General features: G+C 36.0%; 1 long non-coding RNA gene across 2 annotated transcripts in view; it reads left to right on the plus strand.

Moving 5' to 3' along the window:
• LOC106506349 (uncharacterized) overlaps positions 1–26,087 on the plus strand; it is a 411,165-nt gene that overhangs the window by 298,931 nt on the left and 86,147 nt on the right. The window contains exons 3-4 of one of the 2 annotated variants that reach the window (XR_002339158.2): positions 12,281–12,377; positions 13,029–14,850. The exons of the other annotated variant lie outside the window; for it this stretch is intronic. This is a non-coding gene — a long non-coding RNA (uncharacterized LOC106506349). Of the gene's footprint in view, positions 1–12,280; positions 12,378–13,028; positions 14,851–26,087 lie in introns of those variants that run through there. 2 annotated transcript variants of the gene reach the window in all.

Raw genomic sequence — 26,087 nt, forward strand, 5'->3', positions numbered from 1 at the left:
ACATCTCATGCATTTCCCAAAGCATTCATTTTAAAATACTTATTTGCTCAAAGAGGAGAGCACTATCATGGACTACGATACTGGATAATTTGTTAAATGATATACTGTAATATGTTTAAAAAGTTTATTTTCTTTAGCAGCAACTTGTCAAATTGAACCACCAGTCTCTTTTCCTTACAAAGAATTATCCCTGAAATGACTTGTTGCATTTGAAGCCCTAATTAAAGACTTAATTAGTTGGCAAGCTTGTTAAATTATACTTTGTGAAAGTGCATGACACTCAAATGGAACTTACAGTAGTTTTGGACAGTACTGCATTTATCTACCATATGCTATTATCTGGATAATTGACTTTGCTCTTCACTTGACCTTAAATGGAAAGGGAAGCTACAACAGACAGGTCCATAACCTCTGGAGAACTAGAAATGCTGACATAGCCAGTCCACATATTTGCATTACACATAATAAACTAACAGACGATAGTATTTACAAGACTTCACTAAATGCTTAAATCTATTTTGTGGACAAAAGGATTTTTAAGTTAATTCACTTTGTGGAGAGAATAATTTAACCAAGTTAGCATTTTGTTGACAGAATTATGATGAAATTCATTTTGTCTACATAATTGATCGGACAGCTAGCAGAATACATTTCTCCCCAGAATGAAGAATATGCAGAGGTTGTCAAATGGCATTTTCTCCCTGGTCTCAAATCATTCTGTCAACAAAATGAATACAAAAATCCTTTCATCTACAATATCAATGTGGGTGTTAATTATTGGGGGAATAGAAAACAGAGTCGAATCCTTTTCTGTTAAATATTGATAGAAAAAATTTATACCACCCATTAACTAGATATCAATCTCATAAAAGGATTTTTTCTAGAAATAGCTTATATCTAATCTGTGTAACAAGGTAGTGTGTGGTTGGTGTTCTTTGCATTCAATATTATAGACATAAAATAAACACTTTGGCTGAAAATCTAAATTGAATGACTGGAGTGAGAAACATCAGGAAGCTATGGAGAGATTGCAAAGAGGGTCATGATAAGAAACATTGAAAGCTACATAACAAGTTAGCAACACTGAACATAAATTTACATGGTCCTCCAGATGCACTTTTAATTGAATTAGGTTATTGTATTCTACTCCACTTAAGCCTAGAGGCTTGCACAAAGAAGATGAGTGTTGCAGTCCAGCACTAACAGCAGGTCTTTGCCATGCAGTTCATACTCTTACACATCACCTATTGCCAAAAAGATCTGTGAATAGTAAAAATAGATTCTTACAATATGGATAGACTAGCTTATTCATAGGGCACAAAATTATTGGAGATGCATTTTCAAACAGCCTTTGTTCTGAGGTTGAACCTCTTCAATCTGGGCATTGAAGCAAGAAAAAGAGAATACATTTTGTGAGAGGAAAACAATTTTAGAGCTGGTTACCCAGAAGGTGAACTAATGAGCATCATATATTAAAAATCTGTGATTACTTAGACTTGTAGGTTTTTTTTCTTTATAAATGAAGATTGTGGAAGCACTTCATATTGATTCTCATTTTGTGAAACACCTCCAAGGAAAATCTTCTGCTTGCAAAACCTAACTTGCATAGATAAATCATTCTCTGTAGGCAGCCTGCTTTAAAGCGATATAGATAATATATATAAACTGATAAGACCAGATATTAACTATTTTGAGATAGGATCACTTCTTCCTTTATATAATATTTTTTTTTCAAACTTCTGCCAGCTACCATTTTCCTTTAAAATTATAGACCAATGTCAGTCCTCACCTTCAGGTTGAGTGGAACAAAACGGACAGACCAGGAAGTTGTGTTAAATATTATTTGGGAATAAATAAGCAGATATTCAAGGCAGCTACAGACTAGTTGAAAGAGACTCACTCGGGGCAGGAGTAAATATTTAAATATAAAACTAGAACATATTTAGTAGAAAATGTATTTAAGTAGGAAGGTTGGAGACATTGCATAACTGAAAATTGAGAAAGTAGTAGCTGGTGTAAAACTAAGTCATAAATGTTGAACTATAAGATAAACTTATAGTTTTTTATCATATTATTTTCCATCATGTTCCATCACAAGTGATTGGATATATTTCCCTGTGCTATACAGCAGGCCTCATTGCTTATCCACTCCAAATACAATAGTTTGTATCTACTAACCCCAAACTCCCAGTCCATCCCATTCCCTCCCTCTCCTCCTTGGCAACCACATGTGTCTCCTTCATGTCCATGAGTTTGTTTCTTTTCTGCTGCTAAGTTCATTTGTTCTACATATTAGATTCCACATATAAGTAATATCATATGTTATTTGTCTTTCTCTTTCTGACTTATTTCACTTAGAATGAGAATCCCTAGTTCCATCCATGCTGCTACAAATGACATTATTTTGTTCTTTTTTTATGGCTGAGTAGTATTCAGTTGTGCATATGTAACACATCTTTTTAATCCTTTCATCTGTCAATGGACATTTAGATTGTTTCCATGTCTTGACTATTGTGAATAGTGCTGCAATGAACAGAGGGGTGCATGCATTTTTTCAATGAAAGTCTTGTCTGGGTATATGCCCAGGAGTTGGATTGCTGGATCATATGGTACTTCTATATTTAGTTTTCTGAGGTACCTATAGTGGTTTTCTATAGTGGTTGTAACAATTTTTCATTCCTACCAACAGTGGAGGAAGGTACCCTTTTCCCCACACCCTCTCTGGCATTTGCTATGTTTAGACTTATTAATGATAGCCATTCTGTAATCAAGACAGTGTGGTACTGGTACAAAAACAGACATACAGATCAATGGAACAGAATAGAGAACCCAGAAATAAGCCCAGACACTTATGATTAATTAATCTTTGACAAAGGAGGCAAATTATATAAAATGATGAAAAAGACAGTCTCTTCAGCAAGTAGTGTTGGGAAAACTGGACAACTGCATGTAAATCAATGAAACTAGAATACACCCTCATACCACAAACAAAAATAAACTCAAAATGGCTTAAAGATTTAAACACATTACAAGTTTCTTTCAAGTGTCTCACATCCTGTGGAATTCTTTGTAAATATATATATGTGTGTGTGTGTGTATGTAATTTCTTTATTATATTGCCCAAAGAATCACTTTCAATCTGAATAGTAAATGTGATATTATCTAAGATAATGAGATCAAAATGAGATCAAAATTAATAATATATGTATCTCATTTGGTGTTCTTAAGTAGAGCATCATCAGATCTCAAGAATTTTAAAAAGTCATTCTCCTTCCTAGTAGTTTCAAATGCACACTTTTTATGCTAACACACTGAAGAAAAATGCTGGGCATGAGATATTTGCTTCATGTCTAAACTTATTTTAAATTTCAATATTTCATATAACTTATAATCACCAGGTGCCTCTTGGTTAGATTTTTTTTAGCATGCTTCTCCAACTAATAATAATTAGAAAATAAGTGGAAGATGTACGAGAAAATTTTATGCAAGATGGCAATGTAATGGAGCAAAATATTTTTCATTTTTAAGACAAAATTGTGCAATAACCAGAAGATTACAACAATTACAAGGGGAATGTTGAAGATTTAGCTCCTTTATTGGATATCATAATTACTACAAAATTTGAGATGCTGTGGATACTGCAGTTATACTTTCTGCTAGCCTTTACTGTCACAAATGTAAAGAAATGATACAGATGTAGAGGGGCTGATTTAACAGAAAGAACATTGTTTCTTTTAAAGATGTTCATCAGAATTTCCCATTGTGGCTCAGCAGTGATGAACCTGACTAGTATCCATGAGGACACAGGTTTGATCCCTGGCCTCGCTCAGTGGGTTAAGTATCTAGTGTTGCCACAAGCTGTGGTGTAGGTCACAGGAGTGGCTCGGATCCGATTTGACCCCTAGCTTGGGAACCTCCATATGCCATGGGCACTGACCTTAAAAAAATAAATAAAATAAAGATGCTTGTCAATTACAAGACACCATTGTATCTAAAGGCAATGGCATGAACTTTTAGTACCTTTGACATGTGAAGAATATTACATTTCAAAAAAAAAGAAAACCTCCAAAAATGACCCTGAAAAATTGTCTAACATGGAAACAGACCAATACAAGCCCCCTGTTTAAGTAAAGAGAATTCTGTCCTAAAGTGGACAGTTGAGAAAGAAGGAATACACAAAAACAGAGTCCCAATTAATCTCCATGACATAATAGAGATAGCTCATAATAAAAACACCAAATACATTTTCTGTAAAGGATATCATTTAGCAGAAGATTAGCATTGTGTTAGATTTACCCTTTACTTCTCATTTAAAGAATACTGCCATCCCCATCTTTTCTGTCATAATTACTCTCCTTGTTAACACCCCATAATGAGAAAAAGGCAAAGCAGTTGTGTCATTATACCTTGCTGCTAAACGGAAGCAACACAGCCATTAATGACTTTAACATATGTTCATGTTTTCCCAGCCACTGGGAACTTCATTCATCTGTTTCTCCTTGAGGAGGCAAGACATGTCTGTTAGTAACATGATTCTGAATTTCCTTCTCTGGGAGTTGATATTCAGAATGGAATTTTCAGCTTCAATATTAGAGGTGAAGCAATGGAGAGAAGGTGTACATAACAGAAGAATGGGTCTAGGAGCATCTGTTCCCACCTTTTCCTTTCCAAGTCCTATGCCTGCCTTCATTACAAATCAGTCCACTAGGTGGCGATGGCAATATGTAACTTCAAAAACAAGCTGTTGGAATCTCTAAACACAAAGCAAAGTGTTTGTAATTTCAATAAAAATATAGCATTACACAATACACTAAGTATTTTGACACTGACTGGGGGACCATGGGTTTAATCTTAGATGAGAGAGTTAAGTGATTATCAGATAATTAGCTTAGTAATTTAAACTCCTCCCATTCCTCCCTCCCCAAAATAAAAGATGTGCTTTTAATCTTACTTGAACCATTTAGCTAATTGTATCAGCCTCAATTTTTTCTTGTCAGTTCATTCTAGCCTTGGTCAAGTTACTTAACCTCTTCATGTCTCATTTTTGCCTGGTGATCTAATATGAAGAAGCACTAATAAAAATGATTATAAAACACATTGCAGATTTTAGTGCCAAAGACAACTACACTGCTTTGAAGTCGCCGGAAGTGTGACAAGTGTTCAGACAAGTACATAATTAAACTGTCCAAACTGCATTAGCTATTGATGGTATTTAACTAGGGCTGACTGTTCCTATCAAACTATGAGTTTAAATTATAGTGGCCTTTGTAACTCCCCCAGACCTTAACAGATTAGAACTGGCAATGGGCATTTGAGGTCTGAGTTTATGCGTATCTTTAATGACAATAATGGAAACATCAACAGATTGAAACCTCTTCAATTTTCCCTTTTGTTTCCCATAGAAGAAATGGTAACTCTGTTAATTAGTTTTTAAGGAAAATGTTGAATGGCATTAGTGTAATGACAAATAATGACAAATCAATAGTGCTACAGTTCAAAATGGAATCCATTTTGTAACCTAAATGTCTCAGCTTTTACCACTCTGAGTATAATTGAAGTCACATTAATATTTGTGCCTGAGTCTCACTGATACCAAGCTCCCACCTGTTCACAGGAATTTAATTACTCTAGAAGTGTTTCTGAGAATCCTTGAGATGTGACTTAAATGCATCCCAAACTATGCATGGTTATTGCTCATTATCCCTGTTAGCTAAGTTGGATCGCTGAAGCTTCTAGCATCCCAGAAAGCACAACAAAGAGGACCCTGTAAGCGAGCTGCTTTGCTTCCTCTTGTCTGATCCTTGTCTACTAGGAAAGTAGAAAGTACTTCAATCATTTACAACAGGGGGAACTTAATTCAGGGAAGTAATTACTAAAGTAATATAAGGACTGAGAATCTAAACAAAGGATCAGGGCAACCCAAATACTAGCAACAGCAGAAGCCAGGTTATCCCAAAACTGAAATGACAAGGCAGAAGTGAAATGGCCAAATGCAAAGAGGTGGCAGCTACAGCCACCCAAAGAGAATCTGTCAGGAATGAGATTCACAAAAGAGGTGCAGTCACTCAAGAAGCTGCCAGAAGCCAAGTGGCAGTAGAGCAATACCCAAGCTTTTTTCTTTCCAATCTTCCCATGACACTTTTATTCTCCTAACTCAGGTAGAAGCTGGCCAACATAGAAACTGGCAGAAGGAGACGCACAATGCTGCAATACAGAGCATAGCAGATCCAAGGTAAAAAAAAAAAAAAAAAAAAAAAAAAGGATAGGAGAGCAACTGGGTGTCAGTTCTACACAAGAAAATTGGCTGCCATGGCTGGATTTTGATGCTAACTGGGTTGAATGATAAGCCTTACTTCTACAATAGGAGTTGGTAAATTTTTTTGGAAAAAGGCTCATAGTAATTTTGGACATAGTAGGCCATGCTATACTATTACAATTACTGAAATGATTCTGCTCTGCAGCACAAAAGCATCCACAGGCAATATATGAACAAATGAGCAAGGCTGTGTTACAATAAAACTTTATGTACAAAAACAAATGTTCATGTGTTTAAGTTACTCCATGGTATCTCTGCCTTAGCATTCATTTTGTTTGGCCAAGTGGTCCATGGGGCCTTAAATTGACACAAGTCCCCTGATGTAAATATATGTCCTAGACAATAGATTATAAAGTCACAGGCAAGTGTGAATTCCTGATTTGATCCCCCAACAGCTCTTGTGATCAACAGTCTCTCCTATCTCTTTAGGTCTTCCCCTTGTATATCACTTAAATAAGACCCCCATTGGGCTTAGAAAAACTCTGTTTGGGGCTTGAATTGATCAGTTCTGCCTTGGTCCCAGAATCCCAAAGCACTCTACCCATTGACCCTCCTAGAGGCCCTGGCCTCACATCCTGGTTCTCTCTCTGCCTTCAATTTCTCTGACCTCCACATTGGTAATTTGAGGCATGCCTTGTGTTTCCTCTAGGACCTGTGGGTAATGAACTGCTCTATTCCACTTTCTCTTGTTGTCTTTTGTTGAAGGGAGCCTCACCATCAGGCACCCTGTTCTCTCCTTAACAAATGCTAATTTAACAGTCATAACAAGGTGGTGGATTGTGTTTGGCCTGAAGGTTATAGTCCACTGACCTCTTTTCTAAAATTACTTTCATCACTGCTTGTACCAGACACAGGATAGTTCAATGCAAAATCAAGAGAGTAGCACTCCTTTCTACTGTGGTACATGGTTAAGGGTTTTTACAGGAAGATTTCTTGTTTTCAAAGTGTTAGAAAACAAGGCATAATCTTACTTTTTTAACCTTACTCTTTCAATAAACATGACATTTATTTCTTTTTTAGTTAAATTGTATTCGACTTTGGGTCAGGTCTACAGGTTGGACTGGACTTCAGTGTTAGTCATTTTAGGACTACCAATGTGCTTTTATAATTGAAGATAATCTGAAAGTATACAGTGCAGAGAAAATGGAATAAATGCCTCTAATCTTTAGACCGTCATGATACCGTAATGATACACTCATTGTTCCAGGAACAGACCCATCAAAAGTTAGTGACTGCACACAAGGCAAAGGATGATAGAGTGGGAAGTATTTTTGCCCTCAATTCTTTTTTTTTTTTTTTTTTTGGCTTTTTGGCTTTTTGGCTTTTTGCCTCTTCTTGAGCTGCTCCCGAGGCATATAGAGGTTCCCAGGCTAGAGGTTTAATTGGAGCTGTAGCCACTGGCCTATGCCAGAGCCATAGCAACGTGGGATCCAAGCTCTGTCTGTGACCCACACCACAGCTCACGGCAACGCCAGATCCTTAACCCACCGAGCAAGGCCAGGGATTGAACCCGCAACCTCATGGCTCCTAGTCGGATTCGTTAACCACTGCACCACGATGGGAACTCCTGCCCTCAATTCTTGCACTTCACAAATCACAATGCCCTCCAGCCAGTGGGCTTTGCTGCTGAGTGTATTTCCTTGTTCTGTGATGCTTTCTCCCTGAAGCAAACTCTTTTTTGATGACTTGAGGACTTTCTTTGGTGACTGGTGCACGGAAAAGTGTTCTAGTACCAGAGCCCCATGCTGGTAAATATCTCAGGTTGCTCTTCTGTTAGGGAAGGTCATTGCTTTGTTTTTGATATATTTCAGTCCATAAGGCAATTAGTGAACATAAATAGAGCTAAGAGAAGGGAACAGCTCTTAACTGCATATATGAAGTTATCTAAGTCACAGGTTAAACCTAACTGGGATGCCTGCTATACCATATTTGCTTTGTAACCATCGGCAACTTCCCTAAAGTAACTGGAAACAAGTGGTATTCTATACTTTATTTTCAAGATAAGTTAATAAATCATCCTATACATATTTGTAACCCTAGTTTGAAAACAAATCATTCTGGTTCTAGAGGACTTGTTTTGCAGATGGAGAAGCTAGGTTTTAGATGAACAAGTGGTTGGGGTAGGTGGAGGAAATTTAGCTGAATTCTGCTCTTTGTGTCTGTCTGTGGGTGGACTCTGCTAGTTCTTTCAGCAAAATCAGAAGTTTAGACTTATACACCCTAGAAAGTAACCTGTAATCAATCAGATTCAATACAGTATGTTGGAGAAGCAGTAAATGTCTGGAGAAAAAAATAGAAAGAAAAATAGATTTAGAGATCCATAAAATGGGCTGATTATACTCGTTACAAGTTTGTTGTCAATATAGTATAGATTTTTTAATAGAATCTATTAAGAAAAATCAAGAAGTAAACAAGCCAAAACACCTCATGATATATATTTTTCCCTTTGGAGGTTTTGCAATGAATAGAATGTTCTAGCCTGTTACCAGGGATTTAGGTTACAACAGTGCATGACATTGTAGATAGAGTCACTTTAGAGTGTGTAGGCTGATAGGCTGATCTCACCTAAGGTCAGCCAGTGCGACTCAGTTTTGCTATTCAGATCAGCGTATACTTTTTCTTTGGGGGGGGGGGGCTACATCTACAGCATATGGAAGTTTCTGGACCAGGGGTCTAATCAGACCTGCAGCTGCCAGCCTATACCACAGCCATAGCAATGCCAGACCCTAGCCTCATCTGTGACCTATACTGCAGCTTGCAGCAACACCAGATCCTTAACCCACTGAATGAGTCCAAGAATCGAACCCACATCCTCACCAACACTGTCTCGGGTTCTTAAGCCACTGAACCACAATGGGAACTCCCAGATCATTGACAACCACTTTCTGGGGAAAGCACTTCCACCTGTGGGCACGGTCGGCTGTCATCAGTCGGGTGATTTTCTCCCACACTGACTAGGATCAACTTTCTGCTTGCATGAAGCAGGTTAAAATTTGAGTGTGTGATAATCAGGGTTCAATAAAACAGTTTCTGAGAGCAAGCCTGATTGCAGACATCTGTGTAGCTTTGTGATTGGTAAACACAGGAAACTAGGAACTAAAGGGATGGAGATGGGAGAGAGTGTATAAAAATACAAAACAGGACAGAAGCCAGAAAAGTAAGATTTATAAGAGTTCAATTCATGCACTATATTGTATGAAATGAAATGGGAAAACTGTGAATGAGGCTGTAAATGCATGTCAGGATTTGGAGGAATTTTATTACCCGCTAGAGTTATACTCGTCTATATTTTGATATTACTAGGTCCTCTTCAGAGTAATACACACTTTAAATTTTTCCCCAACCACATCAAGGCAGTATTCTGAACAATAGCTGCTACTATTTCAGGAGTTATAGTTTTTACTTTTATTTTTATTTTAGTGAGGTCAGCAGTTTCTATAGAGTAACCTGGAGCTATTTTTAAAGATATATCTTCAACAGTGTAATTTTAAGCACAGATTGAAGGAGGGGAAAAAAAATGAGGCCACATTTGAATATAAAACAGAGCAATATCATAGATAGTAAAGAAAAGAAATATTGTTTGTGTTTTCTTGTTTTGATTGAAGAAATGACAAATAATTTTGGAGTAAGGACTTTTTCTCTTTTCTTTCTTTTTTTTTTTCTTTTTATGGCAGCACCTGTGGCATACGGAAGTTCCCAGGCTAGAGGTCGAATTGGAGCCACAGCAACAGCAACAAAGGATCTGAGCCATGTCTGCAACCTGCACCACAGCTCATGGCAACACTAGATCCTTAACCCCCTGAGCAAGGTCAGGGATTGAACCTGCGTCCTCATGGATACTAGTCGGATTCATTTCCACTGCGCCACAAAGGGAACTCCCAGGCCAGGCCTTATCTTCTAAATATAGAATGCATGCCTTTTTATATTTTGTCATGCTGCAGAATCTTTGAATCTGAGTATGGAGTGGATAGTTCCTTTTGTCCTTCATTTATCACCCAAGGAGGAATCAGCTCATCATAATTGCTTGCAGAAGTAGTGGCAGCTTGTGTTTCAAATGCCTGCAGAGATAAGGACCTCATGATTTCACAAGATCACTCTATATTGAGGAGTCTAGAGAGCTAGAAAGTTCCATCTGACATTGATCCAAAATCTGGTTACTCATGGCTGATGTGCATCTTTCCTAGTTGTGTTCATGGAACTACGTAGAATAATTCATCTTTTACCCTCAAGTCCTCCAAGTGTAAAGGCAGTGCCACTGTATAGGAGGAAGAGGCTGAATGAAAATTCCAGAGACCCTTTGAAATACATAAACTAGAGAAATATTCTGAAACCATCTTAACCAAATTCAGTCTTTTTAAAAAAGTGCATGTTAAATTTCAATCATATTTACTATGTAAATAAAAGCTGACTTATTCATTTACAGTATATCATTTAAATGGCAGTGCTGTTTTTTTTTTTTTTTTTTCCATCATATGCTTTCCTTAAATTACATGCAGTTCCCTTACATAGCTCCTCAGTCTGGTGCAAGGCAGTCTTGCTTCACAGGTAACGTCACTGGAGGAATGCTGGTAGAGAGAGAAAAGAACAGGAAATAATAGGCTTAGCACTATAATTTATTGAATCTAGGTCGCCATTAGTTATAAGATACACTTTTATTTTATGATTACTAAGGATAGATGAATGATGGTATTTATTGATTTAAGATATTAGGAAGGCAAATGGAAGCTGAACCAGACCATTTCCCATTCTGTTGTGAGGATGAGTACGGCTAAGGACACAAGCAGGAACACACGAGGCAACAATTCCTCTCTATATTTATGTTACTTATACCAAATTCCCAAAGCAAGTACTGAGAGTAACTAGAGATGTGTCATGAGGGGCAATATAAATATGTTTTGTATTTTAAAGAATACCATCATTTGAAAGTAGCTAACAGCCTAATGAGGCCTCCGTGGATGACAGCATGTTATATTGAGACTTTATGCATCCTGGCACAATAAACACCAGGTGTAGATGTCATTTATTAAAACTTATCAATTGCATGCCACTTTGTCTGAAAGCTGTTTCTTCTTATTTTTAGACCTAGAAAGCAGTAACGGCAGGATGAAGAATAGATGGAGGACTTTGGGGTGGGGTCGGGGAGTCTGGAGACAGAAAGAAATGGTACAAAATAGGTGGAAAAAGAATGTCCATTACCTGCTTCATTACATGCTAGATGATGTCTTCCTTAATATGTTTAATTTAGCAAGTTAAAAGAACAAGTCAACAATACCTCATACAAGAGGATATAATAAGAGCTAGAATAAAGAAGAATGTGTAAGTGGAAGAATTTTCTACTGATAGTAGCAGAGACTGATATTTTTATATGTTATGCTGCTATGGATCTCGGATAGATACAACCAACAAGAAATATTAGCACATTTAAAAAAATTAGACCTGTGTCAGTTTAGCATGTATCCCGCTGCCAAATCGATGCTAGTGTTCAGAAGAGGGAATTTCCCTGTAGAAAATTCCTTAGAGAAAATAAAATATAGACTGAATTTATATTGTAAAAAACCCACTAAATTAAAGCTGAACGACCTGCATGCTACAATGATTTAGTGACCCTTTGCTGTATTGTATAAACCAGGTCCCCTGAAAACTTCCTTGATTCTTTAGAAGATAATATTTTACTAAATTTGTTTATTAGATGCAAAATAGCTCAAGGGTCTAACTATCATCTGGCAGTTGGGAATCATGACATAATGGCAGGATAAGGAATAGGCTGAGAAATCTGGGGGTGTGTGGAGGAAGTTGGAGACAGAAAGAAGTGGTGCAAAAAAAGGGAAAATGGAGACATAATTTCCATTACCTGCTTCATTACATGCTAGTTGATGTCTTCCCTAATAAGTTTAGTGAATTAAAATGGCCTTGTTCACCTATCTTTACCAAATCACTTATTTCTCTTTTATTGATCTGGATCAGAACAACCTGCAGATGATATTAAAGGACAACCTGCCATATAAGGGAAAAATCATAATCTTGGGCAGAATCACAAGTTTACTTTCCACTACTACTGAGAGTAAGTGCCCACTCATACCCTCTTTTTACCTTTCTCTCCTTTGTATTTTGTGTAAGAAAATCTGGTTTGCCCCTTCTTTTAACTTGAAACATAGGGGGAAGGAGACAAAACCAAACCCATTCTCTTGTCTCTTAGCTACTGATGAGGAACTCTGCAGATTATCAAGACTGTAATATGAATTATTGGCAGAGCGTGTAATCTGTAGTTAGTATTACCTTGACACTGAAGCCTATATGTGAAGTGTGATGTTTTTCTTTCCCCTAGATCTCAAGTGGACCGGAGTACTGTTATTCAGTTTTCATTGCTTTATTAGCTGAATAAGAAAATAATTTTACTGAATTATGACCACACATATGGCAAGAATCATTTTTCTGGATCACTGGGAGTGAATTGTAATATAAAAAGCAGGAAAAGGCTGCAGCAGCAATAGAACATTCTCCTGCTAGAATGTAACCCCATCTGGTTCCAATTATTTTTCCCATATGTGTATCTTTTACATCTTTAAAACCTCTCTTCTCTAAAGGATCCTTTGCCCCTGAATTCGAGACAGCCTTTTAGTTCGATTTGGTTGAAAAAGTATGATGGAAGTGATGGTATTCCACTTCTGAACGGAGACCTCAAACGGCTTTCTCAACTCTCATTTTCTCTCAGACAGCTACCTCGTCCAAGAAAATGAACTCCAGTTCACCTAATGGGACATGAGAAACCATGCAGAGCAGAACCCAGATTGCTGAGATCATCGTAGGCTCTATGGCTCTGACCCAACCCACCAGTTGATCTAAAAGTATCATAAACCTAGCTGGTCAGGATCAGCTGAGTCCGGTCTAAATCAGCGAGACCTCCCAGCTGATCCATAGACCCATGAGTTACAATAAATGTTTACTGCTCTATGCCACTGAAGTTTTTTTGGGTCTTTATCATGTAGGATTATTGGGGAAGAGATAATTTAGAAACACCCCTATAAAAAGTTAAGACTTTTCTTTGTTTCTCAACTCCAGTTCACCAAGGGGAATGACAAGTAGCAGTAGGTTGAGACATCTACTTCTTTCCTTGAAACTAGTTCAAATTTCTAGAGGTTCCTGAGGGAAATGTGCTGTTACTTACATCCCCCCCCCCTTTTTTTTTGTACTTAGTGGTCCAACTTTTTTCCTTCCACTTTACCAGAGGGGAAAATTGTTAAAAAATCAAGTCTGTGTTTGGAATTCTGAGCTTTTCCTTTACTTATTTTCCTACTATGGTCCTAGGGCACAGATACTCTCTAATTATAGTCTACTGTCAACCGCTCTAAGATCCTGGACTTGCTCCTTTCACATGAAGGAATAAATGAATGAAAAAGCGCAAAGCATTGTGGAAGGAGTTGAATTTTAATAGACCCCAATGACTTACATTGTTTTTTCTAAAGTTGTAGTCTTGCGTCACTTGTAACAGAATCATCTCAGAGAAATGACTAAAATATATCTCCCTGGGTCCTACCCAGACTTACTACATCAAGAACAGAGTCTGAGCAGAAATGAATACAATTACATTGCCCCACAATTTTTATTTTTTGTTCGGTGTTGTTTTCCACAGCTGAAATTACAAAATAAAGTCAGATTAGCAGTCAGCTCCTTTATTTTATTCAAAGGCAATTTTGGCTTGTAGTCAGGGGTCCATCAAGAAAAGGGAAACCACTCCATGTATACTGATTACACAGATTTATATCTGGATGTAAAATTAGAAAAACATAAAGGATTGCCCAACTACTATGTGCTAAAAGGAACAAAGGTTGAAGATGTCACCAGCGCTTAAACAACTAGTTCTTAAAAGGTAAACTGAATTGGGCTTCAAACGTTACCTCTGACACCAGCCTCCATGCCTGACCATAACTGTCCCTGGAGATTAATGGTCTATACTTGCCTTTCACTTTCCAGATTTCTTGCAAATGTCTCTCATTAGCTGACTCTTAAATTAAAACCTGGTGGAGAAGGAATTCTGTTAAATGTGGTTCCCAGCTTCTCCTCTGTGACGCAGACACATCATAGATGGGGCCGGTGATGAGGCCAAATTGACCACAGAGAATCCAGTACATATCCAATCCCTGAGGTAATAACACTAAACCTGAAGTCCAAAGTTTTAAGGAAAAAATTATCCACCTTTAGGTAGAAGCCAGAGTATAAGCAGCATCTAAATATTATTTACACGGGAGTTTTGAGAATTAAACCAGGTAAAAATATGAGGTGACATTCTTCTCATACTCAACAGATAGCAACAATTTGGTTTTCACCAAGGAGCTGGGCCAGTTTCTGTCTTTCATTATATGTTAATATTTTCCCTTGAAACTTCAGTAAGCTTTATATCTTTTTTTTTCCTGATGGTGCAATTTGTTAGACAATTTCTTCCTGAGTTTCATGAGACAACATGTAGCAACACTTGACTTTCTCTTACCAATATCATGAGAAATTTTTTAAAATAAATTTTATTGAAGTATAGTTGATTAATGCATTCATTTCTTATGTATGACAAAGCAATATATATATTTATTCTTTCTTATATTGTTTTACATTACGGCTTATCACAGGATATTGACTATAGTTCCCTGTGCTATACAGTACGATCTTGTTATCTATCCCTCTTATATGTAATAGTTTGCACAAGCTAACCCCAAACTCCCATTCCTTGCCTCCCTACTCTACCCTCCCCTTTGGCAAGCACAAGTCTGTTCTCTACATCTGAGTCTGTTTTTGTTTCGTAGAGATGTTGATTTGTGTTATATTTTAGATTCCCCATATAAGTGATATCATATGGTGTTTGTCTTTCTTCGTCTTATTTACTTCACTTAGTATAATAATCTCTAGGTTCAGCTATGTTGCTGCAAATGGCTTTATTTCATACTTTCTTATGGCTGAGTAGTATTCCATTGTATACATGTACCACATTTTCTTCATCCACTTATCTATCAATGGACATTTAGGTTGTTTCCATGTGTTGGCTATTGTAGATAGTGTTGCTATGAATACAGGGGGTGCATGTTCTTTTCAAATTATACTTTTGTCTGGGTATATGTCCAGGAGTGGGATTGCTGTATCATATGGCGGTTCTATTTTTAGTTTTTTGAGAAACCTCTATACTGTTTTCCACAGTGGCTACAAAAATTTACATTCTCATCAACAGTGTAAGAGGGCTCATGGAAAATATTTCTATTATTATGACTTCTTATAGAACTCCTGGCAATAACATTGCTTTTGCATTAATTGAACATCATGGAATTCATATTATTTGTAAAATCCCTCAAAAGTAAGACTAGCTACAACAATGCATGAAAACAATAAAAAAATGAGATTGATATGTGTAACTACAAGTAATATTTGGTGGTTCTGGACAAACTGCACAGGTTTTTATACTAGAATTTACTTATGAAAGTTGGTCAGTTATGAGCAATGGACAATCTGTATATACATATGAATTTCTGTCTCAAGCAAAATCAGATGTGTTTTGGGGAATGAAAGCAGCTTGCATGGGTCAAGAATTTTTTTAGGGCTGCACCCACAGCATATGGGGGTTAGGCTAGGTGTCAAATTGGAGCCATAACTGCTGCCTACACAACAGCCACAGCAACATCAGACCTGAGCTGCATCTGTGACCTACACCACAGCTTATGGCAATGCCAGATCCTTAACCCACTGAGTGAGGCCAGGGATCAAACCTGCCTCTTCACGGATGCTAGTCAGATTCGTTTCTGCTGATCCATGACAGAAACTTCCGACATATGCCAAGAATTTTTATTGCATAATTTTATTAAATTCTTACAAACAAGCCAGTAAGGTGAGTACTGTTTCCATTCAGTACTTGTATTTGAGGGACAGATAGGGTAAATAATTAAAGTTAGACATTTTGTAAAAGTCATAGCCAGAATTTAAATCTAGAGCTTATGACTCCAACCTGTGCTTTTTCTACATTATCTCTGTGCGTCCATAAGCAGAATTTTCCAAAAATAAAGTCCTCCCTGTTTTTCAGAATTGAGGATACAGTACTAATTTCTGTCTACCCCACATCCCTTCAGCTTCTGTGGCTGATTCTCAAATTGGGAAGGAGGATGTGCTTGATAGACCTTTCCTCTCTGCAGCATCTCTTCCTGTTTTTTTTGTCACCAATGGTAATAAACAAAAGTTGCAGATCAAATTGTATCTTATTTTATCATGGATGACATTTTTTTGCTTCAGTCCTTCGGCACCTATTCCTTCTTCCCAGCAGCACATCAATTTCTTTTCAGAAGATTTCCTCTTTTTTTCTGTGTGTATTCTTAGTGGAAGTTTGAAACTAGGTGTTTACCTCCTACCATGGAAGCTCAAGTGGCACAATACTTCTGCTGCCCAGCCTAGTACATCTGATGGTAGGAACATGTGACTCACAATTAGCTAGCCAAATGCTTTCCTCTAGAGGTCTGCATTTTGAGCATGGGATGAAGTCAGAGGAAAAATTTGGAGATGATGTAATTCAACCAAAGACTGTTTCTGCTCTAAAACTTATTTCCAAAATCCTCGTTTCATTGCAGCTTTAGTTTCTATCAGTTTCCAAACAAACTTCTCCCAGATTGTGTGTGTGTGAACTGCTACTATACTTATTCTTTATTATTGAAGTTAGACATATTCAATTTCTCTGTATTTAAGGAATCCAAATTAATATAATAATCTAATTATTAATTCACCTACCTCAGTTCATTCAAAAAATGTAAACCATGAGTATTAAAATAAAAACAAGTGAGAAAACTAGAAAGTGAATCACTTGTATTAGGTGATTGTCATATTTAATGTATAGGATGTCTAATAATCAGGGGTGATTTCAGTTGCAAATAGAAGGAAAAAATCCCATGTTTGAAAATATTGGAGGAAAATGAAAGAAAAAAAATAGGAATAAAAAGATAAGATGGAAGGTGAGTACAATTACTACCCAACATTTATGTCATAAATTCACCAAAAGCGTGCCTTTACATTGACTAAGATCTTTCCAGAAGTCTAAGCAAGAAAAAAAAAGTCATTTGCAAACACCTGAAAATTCCTCTAATAAAAAACTGATCACTTACTCAGAAGGAGACTTACACTTCATACTGAGTCCAGAGGAAAAGAATCTGGTCTTTTGTGTTCTCATGTGGAAACTGCACAAAGTGCAGTACGGAGTGTGTGCAAACACACCTCTAGAGGGGACACTAACAGGTTCACAGACTGTTTTTTAGAAATGTTGCTCAACATAAGTCACCAGCATCTTGCCAAACTGGAAGTCACTGAAAGTAGTTCTGTGAAAGACAAAAATGATATGACCAGGTATGCAACTCTCTGTAGGTCTATTGTTTCATCTGGAGAAATCTTACAGTATTCAGATGCATGGGTAGGTGCCTGAAGTTCAAGAATTCCTTCCAAACTGTTGTTTTCCTCAAGTATTGCTGAGAAATGAGTTTAAGGTTACACTTTCTAGCAATTAACGGCTGGGCAGCTATTCTGTGTTGGCTATGGAGCAGATGGTTAATCTGGCCATCGTTAAACTGAAGGAACTGAAGACAGAAGCATAAATAGAAAGAAACTGTGTGGGGTTTTCTTTGTTTTTTTTTGGGGGGGGGTTGGTTTGGTTTTTTTTTGCTTGGAATAAGGGAGAAGCACGCACTAGGAAAAGACAAAATTGTCCTTAAAGTATTAGATGATTTTAAAGGAAGAAATAAAGACAGTACTAAAATTAATGTCTTGGGAAAATGGTGGTGAAAGTATGAAGACAGCTACGTAGCTTCCTCTTTTAAATAAATACACACTTAGTTTACAACACATTATCTAACCAAAGCAAGAAGGTTATGAGAAATATCAGAATTAATTAGTTAAAAATGGACAAATATATATTTAAGGCACAGAGAATATTAAGGACATTTAAGAGTTTATGTGGCTCCCCTCCATAAAGAGTGAACTAGAAGAATCTTGATGAAAATAATTTTCTAAAAATATAATTTTTCAAATCTGACCATAGGGAAATATAAACAGAACAGTTACTAAGAAATTGCCATGGACTGAATGTTTGTGTCCCCTCAAAATTCATATGATGAAGCATAAATCCCAAATGTGATGGTATTTGCAGGTGGAGTTTTTACAGGGTAATTAGGTCATGAGAATGGACCTGATAGAGGCTGGGAAAATGGTCTCACTTTCTCTGCTCTCTGCAGTGTGAGAATACAATGAGAAGATAATCTGCTTACCAGGAAATGAGTTCTCCCTCTAACACAACTATGTTGCCACTCTGATCTTGGACTTCTGAGCCGCTAGAATTAAGATAAATGAATGTTTGTTTGTTGTTAAGCCACTCAATTTTTGGTTTACTTTATACAGCAGCACAGACTAAGACAGAAACTGAACAAACTTATCAAAGTAATTGACTTAAATTCAGTCATATCAATAATTGCATAAAAGCTAAATCAATACTTGGTGGTAGTCCCAAAGACGTTCATATCAAGTCTCTGGAATTTGTGTATATGTTACTTTAGCAAAAGGGATTTTGCAGAAGTGGTTAAGATTATGGTCTTGGTGATGTTAAGGTTATTTTGTATTATCTGAATGGGACCAATAGAATCACATGAAAATTTAAAAATGGAGAACCTTTTTCAGATGGAGTCGGAAAAAAAGATGTGATGATGAAACTAGGGTCAAAGAGATGCTATATTGCTAATTTTAAGAATGGAAAGATAAGAGTTTCCATTGTGGCTCAGCAGGTTAAGCTGTCTGTGAGGATGCAAGTTTGACCCCTGGCCTCACTCAGTGAGTTAAGGATCCAGCATTACTGTAAGCTGTAGGGTAAGTTTCAGATATAGCTCGGATCTGTTGTTGCTGTGGCTGTGGTGTAGACCTGCAGCTGTAGCTCAGATTCTACCCACAGCCTTGGAACTTCCATATGACAAAGGTATGGCCATAAAAAGAAAAATATAAATAAATAAATTGATAAATTGAAAAAAAAATGTATGAAGAGACTGGTGTAAGGAATGAAGGTAGATTTTAGAATCTGGAAAAACAAGGACCCAGCTTCTTCCTTGGAGTCTCCTGAAAAGAATAGGATTGCTGACATTTAGATTTTAGTTCAAAGAGAGACCTGTATAGGACTTCTAATCTACAGAACTGTAGAATAGTAAGTTTTTGCTGTTTAAGCCTCTAACTTGGTGGTAGTTTGTTATTGTAGCAGTGGAGTACAAATACATACATCAAGTACAAGGTAGAAATGTCCAGTCTGCATTAAAAACATGTTTAGAGTAAAGATTCTTGTATAAATATGACAATACTTATACAGTAAAATACAGAAAGAGATGTATCATGGGAAAAACAAGGAAGCTGGTGTGGTTATATAAATATCAGATAGAGTTTACTTTAATTCAAGGCAATTTCATTTAATTACCAATTATAGAGAGTAGCATTATGTAGTGATAAAAGGGTCAGTTCAAAAGGAAAACATAATCTTAAGTGTGTATATAGCTGATAACAAAGTATATAGAGCAACATGATAGAACTGAAAAGGTAAATGGGCACTCTACAATCATAGTTGGAAATTTTAACATATCTTTCTCAGAAATTAAATGAATAAACAGATAAAACTAGGAGTTCCCAGGTGGCTCAGTGGGTTAAGGATCTGGCATTGTCATTGTTATGTCACAGGTTCATTCCTTGGCTCAGGAACTCTCACATGCCATAGGCATGACCAACAGAAAAACAAAAACAAAACAAAAACTAAAACTATTGGGAATATTAGGAAGTTATAGAATATTTGAAAAATATTATTAACTCATTTGACCAAATTCACATTTGTAATTTACAAAGCAACTACAATATGTGGATTGCTTTTAAGTATCTATAAAACATTCACAAAAATTTACAGTATGCTGGATCACAAAACAAATCTCAATAAATTTTAAAGGACTGACATTATATGGAATATGCACCCCAAATACTAAGAATTAAAGGAGAAATCACAAATAAGATAATTTTAAAAAATACCAATGTGTTTGAAAATTAGGCAATACGTGTATAGATAATCTATTTACCAAAGATAAAAATCACAATGGAAATAGAAAATATTTTGAATGAAATAAGAGAAACACGCATACACCAATGTTTGTAGGATGCAGCTAAAGTAGTACTTAGAGGAGATTATTTTTTAGCTTTAAATACATACACTAAAAGAAGAAAAACACTTTTCAAAATCAGTTATCTAAGCTTTAATCTCAAGAAACTAAAAAATAACAGCAAAAATATCTAAGTAAATCAAAAGCAGAAATAATAAAGATAAATAAATGAAAAAGAAATGAGACATTTGATAGAGAATATCAACGAAACCTAAATTCTTTCTTTGTAAATAATAAAACCTTATTAGAAGGCATTGAGATAAAAGTGTGAAAAATAGCAATATCAGGAATGATAAACAAAATCTCACCATAGTTCCTATAGACATAAAAGATAAGACTATACCCTGAGTAAATTGTCAATAAATTTGACAGTTTTGAAGTCTGCAAATTCCTTGAAAAATTTACCGTATTAAAATTCATAAAAGAAAATATGTATTTTATATATGATAAATATACTAATATATTACATCAGTGCTTCAAAAAATTCCCTTCTCAAAACAAACAAAGTGCTATACCTGGATGAATGAATGCACTGGTGAATTCTAACAAATAAAATATCACTCTATCTTAAACTCAGAATAAAGAGAAAGTTAAAATGTTTATCAACTCTTGGGAGTTCCCGTCGTGGTGCAGTGGTTAACGAATCTGACTAGGAACCATGAGGTTGTAGGTTCGATCCTTGGCCTTGCTCAGTGGGTTAAGGATCTGGCGTTGCTGTGAGCTGTGGTGTTGGTTGCAGACGTGGCTCTGATCCCGCGTTGCTGTGGCTCTGGCGTAGGCTGGCAGCTACGACTCTGATTAGACCCCTAGCCTGGGAACCTCCATATGCAGCGAGAGCGGCCCAAGAAATCACAAAAGGATAAAAAAATATATATATATATATTTCTCAACACTTTTTTTATGCCCAGATTATTAAAATGAATACCCTGCAAGGATTTTACATGTAGTATAATTACAGAAAAAGAAAATTGCAGGCCCATGCCAAATATGAACATATGCAAAATGTTATCAAAGTACTAGCAATGAGAATTTAGTGGTATATTAAATGCATACATTTTCATGACTAGATAGAATTTATTTCAGAATTATAAGTTTGCTTTAACGTTAGAAAAAAGCATTAACGTTATTCATCTCATTGCCTTAGTAAAGGAAAAAAATCATTGATTTTCTTAGATTTATAGAAAGTATTAATAAAATTTAACACCTTTCATTAAAAAAAATCTCTCAGCAATAGAAATAGAAGGAAACTTCTTCAGTTTGATAGAGAGTATTTATAAAAAGCTTTCAGGTAACATCAGACTTAACCCTGAGATATTAAATATTTTTCCCCTAAGGTGAAGGGAAAAATACAAGGATGTACATGATCACCATTTTTGTTTGACATTGATTAGAAGACCTAGCTCATGAAATAATGTAAAAGAAAGAAAGAAAAAGAGGAAAGAGATACTAAGACAGAGTCTGGGAGAGAGACAGAGGGAAATCTGAAGTGAAAAGTAAGCATAACTGTCACTATACAAAGAAAACAGGATTGTGAATTTAGAAAAAAAAAAGAATCCTCAAACTGCAAGAACTAATAAGTGAATTTAGCAAGTTCACAGGATATATGGTCAGTTATTTTTTTATAAACTAGCAACAGATAAGTGGAAAACAAACATTTTAAAAATAGCATTTATAATTTTATCAAAAACAAAGTATCTCAGAATATTATTTATAAACTATATGCAAGACTTTTCTGAAAACTATGACAAAGCATTGTTTAAATATTCAAGGACCTAAATAAATTTCATGTTAAATGGGTTGAAAGTCTCTAAACTACTAGATGTAAATTCTACCTAAATTGATATAGTTGATATATCAATCAAAATCCTAGCAGAATTTTCGTAGACATACACAAGCCAATTCCAAGATTCATATAAAAAATTAAAGACACAGCAAGGCCAAGACCAATCCTAAAGCTATGGTAATGGAAATAGGATTCTATCTGAATAATGGTACGTAAATATTTGAAATAAACAGAAGGGAGTCCACACATACACAATCTCTTTACAACAAAAAACACTAGCATAGCTTAATAGGAAAATAAATATTTTAAGTTTTTAATAAGGCAAGAACCTGATAATTTTAGAAAAGTAACACATTTGTAGTCTTAAGAAAAAGTATAGACTATCCCTTCAAATCAACCAAATTCAACCATACTTATAAATCAAATTGCCAAGAATCTGGGCTACTTATAGAGCTATTGCTTCTTTGGCCCAAGTTTAGCTTTCTATTTTCTTTTCTGAGATGCTAGGATTTAGAGTCTCCAAAATACATTGACTAGCCTTTCTTGCTTGTGGCTTTCTTGTAGTTCTGTCAATGAGAGAAAAAGGATACTGGAAAGCTGGATAAAGGGCAGAGGGACTCTACTTCTCTTTCCAAGTCCTGTCAGCTTCCCTCCAACAGTAAAGAACTGCTTTAATCTCCAGCTTCTTTGGACATAAGCAACAGCTGTGTGCTGCCCTCCTCAGAGTTTCCAACCCCAACTCTATAAGAGCCCTTCCTTTAAGCTCCAGGGTTTTGATAACTCCATCTCTTCCTTGTCCTTTCAATCACAGGATTAGAGCTGCTTTCTGCCACTCATGATATTGACGTATCCCTTTTAGTTTTTTACCCTTTTACTCTGTATCCATTTTACTCTTTCAATCTTCAAACATCTTGTTTAACTAATTCCTTGTATCAAATCATCTCTTTTACAAATACCTGATTTTTTCTGCTTTTCATAGCCGGGCCTTGGGTGATATAGAGCCCATAACTCACAAGAAATGTTCCTCTTGAGACAACTACATGAAAGTTTAAGATATTCTTTTTGAGAATAAATTATCTAATTGAATTTTTAAAACCCTCAGGCCACCTTACCCTTCTCAGCAACTAACCTTCCCAGTCCAGTAATGAGTACTAATGGATTCCAGGGCAGTTAATGTAAGAATAAAAATAAGCAGAAGTGATTGCTTTCTACAATACCCAAAATATCTTTCCCAGAGGTAGCAATAAACATCAGTTAGGCTAACTACTAATCTGTGATGCTATTATCTAGGATGAAAATGTCAGTGTGGACTCAGATTTTTCACATTGCTGTAATTCCTCACCAAGAGTTTCTATTTATAGGTGAGTTCGGTAACAGTTGTTTCATTTAGGGAATTACAATGATCCTTAGTGCCAACACCAACTTACTTGATCCTTATACAACAGCTGCAGGTTTGATCCTGTCATACCTGTTACCAATCCCAGTATTAAGGTCCCCAGAGGTTGTTGGCTTTGTAATGAACAGGTCAAAGTTAATATATCAAATCTCCAAGCAGAAAAAATGTATTTTGCCAGGAGAAAGTTAAGTTAAAATAATCATGTTCAGATTTACTAGAGAGGAGAGCAACACCTGAAAGAAGCAAAGCATCTTAAGAGAGTTTCTGCCTTATATCTGTCCGTATTCGTTTTCTTGATGGTCAGTAGGTAAGGGGCCTAAAATCAGGCATAAAGGAGAAGTGTGTTCTAAATGTCATATATCTTACAGGAAGTAAATACTAAAATCTACTCAAAGATCCCATCAGAATCTTATTATTATAATCATCACATTCTAGTATTGAAATCTTACTCATTGAAGGAGCCCACTCCAGGGCATCTACCAATCGATAATCTATCCAGTTAAAATGAATAGCAGTAGTGGTAGTAATGAATACTTATTTTGCACCTATAATTCTACATGCTTTAAATGTATAACCTCTTTAAATGTTCATGAAAAACCAAAAGGTATTCCTAATTTCATTAGATAAAATGCCTTGATTTGTTTTTTGAAGATTTTTCTTTCTCTAGGAGAGTTCAGCCTTGAAGGAGCAGTTAATCAAGGGACTCTGTCCTCACAGAACTACATGGTGGGCGCATGGCCCAAACTAAGTCAATTGAACTCCTTCTCCTAGGAGAGTGATTCAACTGGAAAAATACTCTGACAAGATTCTCATATTTACCAGACTCGTAGAGACATACTAATTCCAGCCAATTTTGAGCCTCAATCAAGACAAGCTTATACCGAGGCTCTTGTCTTCTAAGCCTCTAGTTCATAGTGATTTGTCTCCTCAGTCGGCATCTTGCTTCATCATTTTCACTAAAATTTCTTCCTTCATTAAGAGAGGTATCAGTTTCCAAATATAAGAAAACTAGGATGCTTATCTGTGAACTGAGCTTTGCATTGCATTGTGAAAGACTTACACTTCTTGTTTGTTCTTGGCATATATATCTCATGTCTATTGGTAGACATTCTGAAGTTCTATAGTAAATGTGAGGTCAAATGTACCTTCATATTAGTGAAGGATTTGCAAACTGATATGTTATCATTTTCTAGGATAGTTTGCAATCTGGATTTACACTCATTTTATACTCCCAGTAAGTTTTGTCACTATATTTTTCTATCAAGTTGATATATGTAGTTGTTATAATCTACTATTTTAAGGCTGCCATGTCTACTCTTCACTGTATAGACCATTCTGGGTGATGATTTATGTAATATAAAAATGAAAATACTGCATCAATGGAGAAATGAAACAGAAGTGTCAACGAGTTGAAAGCAAATTGTCAAACCAAACTGTCAACCAGTTATTTTATCTTTTGTGACAAAATTGTCTTACACTCTATTAGTTATGCAGTGAAAATGTCCGCAGCAAAGATGCTGAGGGTAAAAATACCAGACAAACTTATTATTACCTTGCTGAGATGCAAGATGGGATAAATTCTGAATAAGTACATTAGACGTTTGGTATAAAAGGGTTGCCATAAATGTAGCTGCGTATTTCTCACTGTATTCCACCCTACAAATATCTTTTGTGAGGTTCTCTTCCATTTGTTTCTTTACCAATGTTAAATTCCCTTTTGTTTCAGGCCCCAAGTTGTCAAGTTTGCTTCTTCTTCTTCTTACATTTGTTTATAATGTCTATCTCTTTAATACAAACAACCAAGGTACCAAAGTGGAATATACATTTATACATTTTTTTCAGCTCAAAGTATCTCACACATGCACCAGAACACAATTTACAATCATGACTGAAATTCTTCTTAAAAAATAAGAAAACAAGAGATAATAATGTTACACTAAGGCATAATATCTTCTATTAATTTGTCACAAATTAACTTTGCACTATGCAAGAACCAAATGAATGACTTTCATTTGTTCAAAAAATATTTGCATTAATATGTCAGACATTACATTAAAAAATTAAATGCAACAGTAACTAATACAGAAAAAAATCCTTCTCTCTTTAAGCTAGAAAAAATAATATAGCAATTAAGAGTTAACATTTATATAGAACTTAATATTTTGGGGCATTTCTCTGGGGGGATAAATGTAGTAGGAGTAGTTTGTGGATGGAGATCAGAAGTTCAGTTTGGGGTAGACTAAGCCTGAGGAGACTAGGAGTTTTATAAGTTAGAAGTTGAATGGACAATTAGGAAAGGACAAATATGGCTTGAACAAAATTCAAGTTTTAAGAAGGTTCTATGCTGAACTTAGAAATTTAGAAGGGTTGACCGTGTAGCAGGTACCAAAAGCTTGAGACATTACTCAGTGA

This window comes from Sus scrofa, chromosome 15, assembly GCF_054392235.1.
Source record: "Sus scrofa isolate SSC_HxYL_T2T_F1_AM1 chromosome 15, Sscrofa_HxYL_maternal_Yorkshire_Landrace_v2.0, whole genome shotgun sequence".
In the NCBI taxonomy this organism is placed as follows: Eukaryota; Metazoa; Chordata; class Mammalia; order Artiodactyla; family Suidae; genus Sus; species Sus scrofa.